Source organism: Neofelis nebulosa, chromosome 2 (assembly GCF_028018385.1).
Source record: "Neofelis nebulosa isolate mNeoNeb1 chromosome 2, mNeoNeb1.pri, whole genome shotgun sequence".
NCBI lineage: Eukaryota > Metazoa > Chordata > Mammalia > Carnivora > Felidae > Neofelis > Neofelis nebulosa.
Window position 1 is genome coordinate 20,717,547 of NC_080783.1, and position 7,702 is coordinate 20,725,248.

The 7,702-nt window shown below is 47.8% G+C and overlaps 1 pseudogene; it reads left to right on the forward strand.

Annotated features, from left to right (window-relative positions):
- The first annotated feature begins 6,596 nt into the window (after nt 1-6,596).
- LOC131490265 (small ribosomal subunit protein eS26-like) lies at nt 6,597-7,010 on the forward strand (annotated as a pseudogene).
- The last annotated feature ends 692 nt before the right edge of the window (nt 7,011-7,702 follow it).

Genomic DNA, 7,702 nt, shown 5'->3' on the forward strand with positions numbered 1-7,702 from the left:
ATTAAAAAATTAAATAACAGCAGTCCTGTTCATGTATATCGTCCTGTCCAGGCTGCAAAGCATACTCACTCACAATCCTCTCAGTGACATAGGGAGGGTTGGCATTATTTTCCTTCCAAGCTAAGAAAACAGCAATAAAGAAAGATACGTGTCCAAGATGACATAGCTGAGATGGGGCAAAGTGGGGAGGTTAATCCCACACTTCTTTTTTCCTTACTCTCAGAAACATCTTTTATACACGTGTTTGTAACACTACTGGCAAGTTTCACAGTGTGGCAGTTACGTTCATTCACTAAAATAACACTCACCTGAAATCTGTACACGAGCAGTTCACAGAGAATCATCTCTTTAAAACGCCAGCTTTATTGAGGATGGCTGACAAACAAAAATTGCATGTATTTCAGGTGTACAATGTGGTGGCTTGACAGAGGGACACACCGTGTGGCCACGACCACAATCAAGCTATTTAACGCATCCATGACTTCACACAGTTACCATTTGTGTGTCTGGGGTGAGAACACTCAGGAACTCTTCCAGCAAATTTCAAGTATACGGTGCAGTATTACGAAGTGTGGTCCCCATGCCGTGCATTCAATCCCCAGAATACTATTCATCTTTTAACTGGAAGTTTCTAGATTCTGACCGTGTCCCCACTTCCCCCAGCCCCCAGCCCCTGGCAACCCCCATTCTTGTCTCTATTTCTCTGAGTGTTACTTTTGTAGATCCTACATAGAAGGGACATCATGCGATGTTGGCCTTTTTGTGTCTGGCTTATTTCACTTAGCATAATGTCCTCCAAGTTCATCCACATCGTCACAAATGGCAAAATTCGCTTCCTTTTGAAGCCTGAACAATACTACGTTGTGTGTGTGTGTGTGCATGCGTGTGTGTGCGTGTGCGGGCGTACGTATCCCACGGTTCTTTATCCGTTCATCAGTCAACATCGCCTTAGGTTGTTTCCATGTCTTGGCTACTGTGAATAATGTTGCAATGAACACGGGAGTGCAGATTTCATTTCCTTTGGCTATACACCCAGGAGTGCGAATTCAGAGCTCCCTCCATAACCCCACACTGCCTGAAATCAAGGCTCTTCTCAGCCGGCCAGAAGGAAGTATGATTTGTTCTGGAGAAGACAGAGAAAGTGAGGAGAAAGCAGCGAGGCTGCTTCTCAGGATGGGAACCCCCTTCAGATGTTCCTCTGGAAGGGAGATACTGTCTGATCCGTCCATTCTGAAACCAGGCACAGAGCCGCTGATAACTCGGTTGACATGTGGCTGCCTCTCCTCACCTCTTTTCTTTTTTTTTTTTTTTAATTTTTTTAATGTTTATTTATTTTTGAGAGAGAGACAGAGACACAGTGTGAGCAGGGGAGGGACAGAGAGAGAGGGAGACACAGAATCTGAAGCAGGCTCCAGGCACACAGAGCCTGATGTGGGGCTGGAACCCACGAGCCATCAGATCATGATTGAGCTGAAGTCGGACGCCTAACCAGCTGAGCCACCCAGGCTCCCCTCTCCTCTTTTCTTTTGTAGCACTTGTGGTTGGGTACAATATGACCTGACCTGAACTCCAAAGATGGACCCTGATTGGTCTAAGCCAATCAGATAATTCCATCCAATTCACCATAAAAGTTAGCCCAAGGACGAGCAATAATCCACATTTAAGCCAATCAGCTCACGGCGTTCCCCTGGGAATTATAGTGCTTAGTTCACGTTGGCCCAATGAGAGAAAGTGCAGGACCGGGCTGATTTCATGGGCATGTGACCCGTATTCACACAGAGTCCTACACTTACGAGGGCCCCATACGTGGTTTAATGCTCTGGGTTTGCCTTCTTGAAGTTCTTAGCAATTGTTGAACATGACATGCATTTTCCTTCACATTGATCCCCACAAATTATGTGGCTGGTCCTGCACAGGACTGGTTTGTTGGCTGAGGGTGGAACAAGGAAGCATGCAGCCATGCTTGCCATAGGCTGCTATCTTGCAACCATGAGAAAAGCCAGCCTGAGGACAAAGACAACACTTCGAGGAGGGCAGAAGTGAGAGAATCCTAGAGAACAGGAGCTCTGATTGAGTCATGCGTAAGTCCATCACTCAGCTGGACTCCTTGATCACATAAGCTAAAACGTCGCCGTCTCAGTGGAAGCAGATTTCAGGGTAATTTTCTGTTACTTGCAACTGAGCAGATCCTAACTGATAGAACAAAGGACGATTGTCAATGCATTAACTTAGACACTTAGAGCCACATCTGTAGGACAGGAATGGGTGACCTCAGCTACCTCCCCCTACATATACTGCACTCCAGTCGCATCTTCCTCATGCAGTCTGTCCTGCCCACTCACTCCGGCCCCTGGGGTCACTCGCTCTTCAGGACTCCTGAAGCAGCTCAATCAAAACTTGAACACTTGGCTTAGGACGTGCTCAGCACTGAGCTGAGCAGAACCGTTCGTGGGCCTTATAGTGTTTATAAAAGAGGCATAAAGCCTCTTGCATTTAGAGCTGGACAAGACCCAAGAGGTTGAGCCTAACACCCCTTCATTTTCCAGATGAAACAAAGCCTGAAGGGAAAATGACTTGTCCAAGGACACATAGCACATCAAAGGCTGATTCAAGCCTCAGCCACCATCCCTTGACCCCCACTCTGCCTCAGGAACAATCCTGGTATTTTTACATATGAGTTGAAAAATTGAATCTTCGTAAGTGCTCACTAAAAGTGAGCTGCTATTATAATACTCTTCCTCGAGATACTGTTTATGGTTATTTTGCACGGACATTTAGCTCTTAAGTTGATGTTTGGCTTTTGGTGGACGTATGCTTTACCACCTTCCAAAGACTCCTTTGTGACAGGGACCGTGTCACAACCGATTAACATCTTCCAGAGCACCCAGGGCAGGGCTCTGCACTCAGAGAGAACTCAACAAAGAACCGTTGACTCACTGGCTCACCTCCTCTAGCAGGTAGGATGCGAGAATTTCCACTTTGTCAGCTTTGGAAAAGCCTGGTTTGCTGGTTTGCAAGACAGAGGATCTCACCAATGAATGTTAAAGATCGGCCAGTAGAGGGAAGGTTCCAGGGACTTCTTGAAGTGATGGAGACAATATACCTGTTCTTTATGCCAGCTGTTGACAAGATCCAAAAGAATGGGGGCTGTACCACAGCTGAAGATATTTGAGTTAGGTACTGAGAAGAATTTCTTCTCTCTGTGGGGACTCTGATACAGTTTCAAAGAAGGTCATGGTGTTTTCTGGACACTTCTAGAAAAGGGGGCACCGATTGCTAGTATGGTTGGCCTGAGGTGCCCCAGTGGCTAAGCGGACGGATGTCTGGTATTCTTTGGCAGTCTTGGGGTGGGACGAGAGCACAGACAGCAGAGACTTGGGACCTGAGTCCTGGAGGTCAAGCCTGAGCATCCAGCAGTCCCCCTGGTGCATGATGTCAGCTCCAGAAGCTGTACCTAGGGCCTCACCTTTCTCTCCAGGATGTGCCAGGAGGGAATGGTCTGGGGACAAAGCAGTGTGAGGCAGGGATTAGGTCGTGAGGAATTAGAACCATAATTCTCCTCCAGCAATCTGAGCTCTTGGGAGAAAGGTATGGCATAAACCGGGGCTTATAATTACAAATCAGAATTTTTTCTCTTGAAATCCCTTCTTCACTTAATATTCTTAATAATGAACCATTCCTAGGAAAAGGGAACATGAGACCTGAGAGGTGGTTTTCCAACTGAGCGGAGTATTTTGGATCCTTTTGACTCGGCTTCCCAAATGTTTTTTAATTTTTTTCCTCTTGGGATCAGATGTCACAGACTGACCAGACACTATTCTGTCTAAACAGGAAATTCCCTATCTCCGACCCCAGCCTGCTCCTCCCTTCTCCCCCTCTTTTATTTACCCTTTGACCTGAGCATAATATAAATATTTAATCTCCTTTATTACCTGAAAATTATCTGTATTTATTCTGTTTGTTTAGTGATGGTTACTTGAAAACAAAACAAAAACCATAGGATTGGGCTAAACAACCAGTTTCTTGATTTTTCCACTGAGGTAATCCCTGCTGGTATTTAATTTCAATAATTGACTGGTAGCTCCCCAAACACAGCTCAGGTTTTCCCAGTCTTCTTGCTTTGGGCCTCTTTGCCTGGCAAAATTCCACTCACCTCGCAAAACCTATTTCCAACACCCCCTCCCCCTGGGAAGACGCCCCCGACCATCTCGCCGCCTCTGCAGCTGGACCGGCACTCCCGTCTCTGTGCTCCCAGAATGCCCTGGGTGTCGTCACAGCCGGCCACCCCCTGGACCCACTGGAAGGCAACAAAATGGAGCTGTCTCAGTAGGACTCTAGAACAAACTTCCCAACTTCAGATACAGACCCTACCGCTTTCTAGTTCTAAAACCTGAGGCAAGTGTCCTAACTTTTCTGTGGACCAGGCAGCCCATCTTTCCAGGTTTTGCTCGATTCCCTTCTGGCTTTTAAGAGACGGATGTAAGCCTCAGAGGATGGACAGATAAGGAAGAAAAGGGAACTAAACAGTGGAATAAACACAGGGATGCAGACCATCAGACGAAAGCGGTGTGAAAAGAGAAGGATTTTTCTAGAGAGGAAAGAACAGGTCATCTGGAAGTGGCTGAGACACCAAACATCTAGCCCCAAAGTTAATATCCACACATTCACTTAGCAGCCTCTGTGGCCTACTGTTTGGGAGGTGTGGGTGAATTTGTCAGTAGCCCTGTGTTCCTGCACACCGGTGAGTCTGTGACGGAGGCTCAGGTGTAGTGACAGGATGAGACCTGAGCAGGCAGGTCCCAGCAGTCTGTCCTGGCACAGATCACAAAGTCTGCCTCTCGGGCCGGACCTAGCTTTGGGATTATCCCAGCCCGCCCCTGCCAAGGCAGAACTGCTTAGCCTAGGGCTAAGAGAAGCCCATGGCTGTATAACTCAGGCATCAATGTACCTTTTTTTTTTTTAATGTTTATTTATTTTTGAGAGAAAGCACAAGCCAGGGAGGGACAGAGAGAGAAAAGGAGACACAGAATCTGAAGGCAGGCTCCATGCCGTCAGTGCAAAGCCCAATGCGGGGCTCGAACTCACCAACTGTGAGATCATGACCTGAGCCAAAGTTGGATGCCTAACCGACTGAGCCACCCAGGTGCCCCCAATGTACCCTCTTAACACACAAGTAAGCCCATGCCAGACCCTGGCTTTCAGTGTCCCGATGGCTTTCCCAGTCGCTCAGGCTATAGTCTGGGGTCCTTACCTTGGTCTGGCCCCCTGCCTACTTCTCTGTGTTCTGTCCCCATCTGGCCTCATTGTGGTCTCTTAAATACACCAAACCGGTCCCTTTCTAAGGGCCTTGGCACTTGCTGTCCCTCTCCTGAGGATCCACTCCTCCAGACACATGCATGGACTGTCCTCTCCTTTTGTTCGGGGGTCTGCTCGAATGTCAGCTCTTGGGTGATGTCTGCCGTGCTGACCTTACCTAAGGGAGGTCTTATCCTTCGCTCCCCACTTACCTGCTGTACTTAGCTTTTGCACACTCACCTCACCTGCATTACATCTGTTACCTACTTGCTCGCTGCCTTATTTGGTTTTTGTCAGCCTCCCCATCTGTGTATGCTCTGCGGCCGCAGAAACGCTATTTTGTTTGCTGCTGCATCATTGCATACCTGAGCAGGAACGGCGGTTAAATGGATAAACAGAATGCACAGTGGATAAAACAGAAGGCCCCCAACCCCCTCGTTCCCAGGGAGGAACCCAGGCCAGGGCCCAGAGCAGAAAGAACCTGTTCAAGGTCACACTCACTGGCTGGCGTGTCACAGATTCCAAATTCAGCCCACGTCTCCTGGCTCCCAGATGGAGATTTATGGTGCCACTCCATGTGATCTGAGGACCGGCCCTGTCACCCTCACCGTTCCTAAATACACACTGCAGGCTGGACTCTGAAAGGGAGGCTGAGTGCAAAAGGCTTCCTCTGCTGTACTTGAGTCTCTTTGTAGGTCTTACTCCAAGTAAGCTATGAATCTGAATGGAAAGGTTCTTTAAGAATCCAGGTCAGAGGCACCCGGGTGGCTCAGCTGGTTGAGTGACTGACTTCAGCTCAGGTCACGATCTCACAGTTTGTGAGTTCAAGCCCTGCGTCGGGCTCTGTGCTGACAGCTCAGAGCCCGGAGCCTGCTTTGGATTCTGTGTTTCCTTCTCTCTCTGCTCTTCCCCCACTCATGCTCTGTCTCTCTCTGTCTCAGAAATAAATAAACCTTAAAAATTAAAGAAAGAAAGAAAGAAAGAAAGAAAGAAAGAAAGAAAGAAAGAAAGAAAGAAAGAATCCGGGTCAGAGGCGCCTGGATGGCTCAGTCGGTTAAGCATCTGACTCTTGATTTTGGCTCAGGTCATGATCTCATGGTTCATGAGATCGAGCCCGAGTCAGGTTCTGCGCTGAGCATGAAATCTGCTTGAGATTCTCTCTCCTGCTCACTCTGCCCTTCTCCCACTTGTGCTCTCTCTGTCTTTCTCTGTCTCTCTCTCTCTAAAATAAATAAATAAACGTTAAAAAAATAAATTAAAAAAGAACCCAGGTCAAGCTCTCTCGGGTCCTCACTTCCAAGATGACCAAGGAAAGAAGGAGTAACAGTCATGCCACAAAGGACCATGTCATGTGCAGCCTACTCACTGCACCAGCTGTGCCCATTGCGTGGCCAAAGACAAGGCCATTAACAAGTTCATTATTCAGAACACGGTGGAGGCCACCTTGGTCAAGGACATTTCTAAAGTGAGTGTCTTCAACACCTGTGTGCTTCCCGAGCTGCATGTGACACTCCATTACTGTGTTACTGTGTGAGCGGTCCCATTCCCAGCAAGGTACTCAGGACTCAGGAACCATTCTTGTGAGGCACAAAAGGACGAGAACACCCACACCCTGATTTAGACCCGCGGGTCCTGCCCCACGACCTCCACCAAAGCCCATGGAAAGAGCTAAGTCCTTAAGGACTGAAGAACAATGGCTCTCTAGAAACAAATAAAATGCAGATTAGGCTTTAAAAAAGACGAAGAAAAGAAAAAAGAACCCAAGTCAAGATGATGCTGGGGGAGCCGGTCACGAACTATGTCCACAGAGGGCAGGTCAAGAGTCTACTGGATTTGGTTGGGTTGGAAGGCAGAAGGATTCCCAACAAGGTCAGGTGGAACTGGAGTGGGTGTCCAAGACAAGTGAAACAGAATCAGAGCCCGGCAGAGAGAGAAGAAAGACACAGCTACCCATTCATATAATGTTCACTCAGTCGGTCAGCAAATATTGAGTACCTACTGGAGTATTTTGGTATCTCTAAGGATGGGTGCATGGACAAGACAACCTGTGAGACCTTACAGCCCAAGGAACCTGATCCTGTATGACTTTGTCTTCAAAGGACCTCTTTGTAGAATGGTTTCTTCATCAACGGAAGCCCTGAGTACTCAGGACAAGAAGTATCCACAAAAGAAAGAGGCACAAGCTTTTTCCTCTTCTCTCCTCTCCATCAGCAGCATGGATACCAATGATAACCATATCATGGAGTCATGGATGCTGGGCCACCCAGGGCCTCCATGGCTCATTTTGTCCATCCTCCTGCACCTAAGAACAAACAATACTTTCTTGGACCCAGGTGAGGGTGGGCCATTTTTAGAGATTCCCAGCATAGTTAATTCCATAGCTTCCCTTGGTCTACTTTCCTTGACT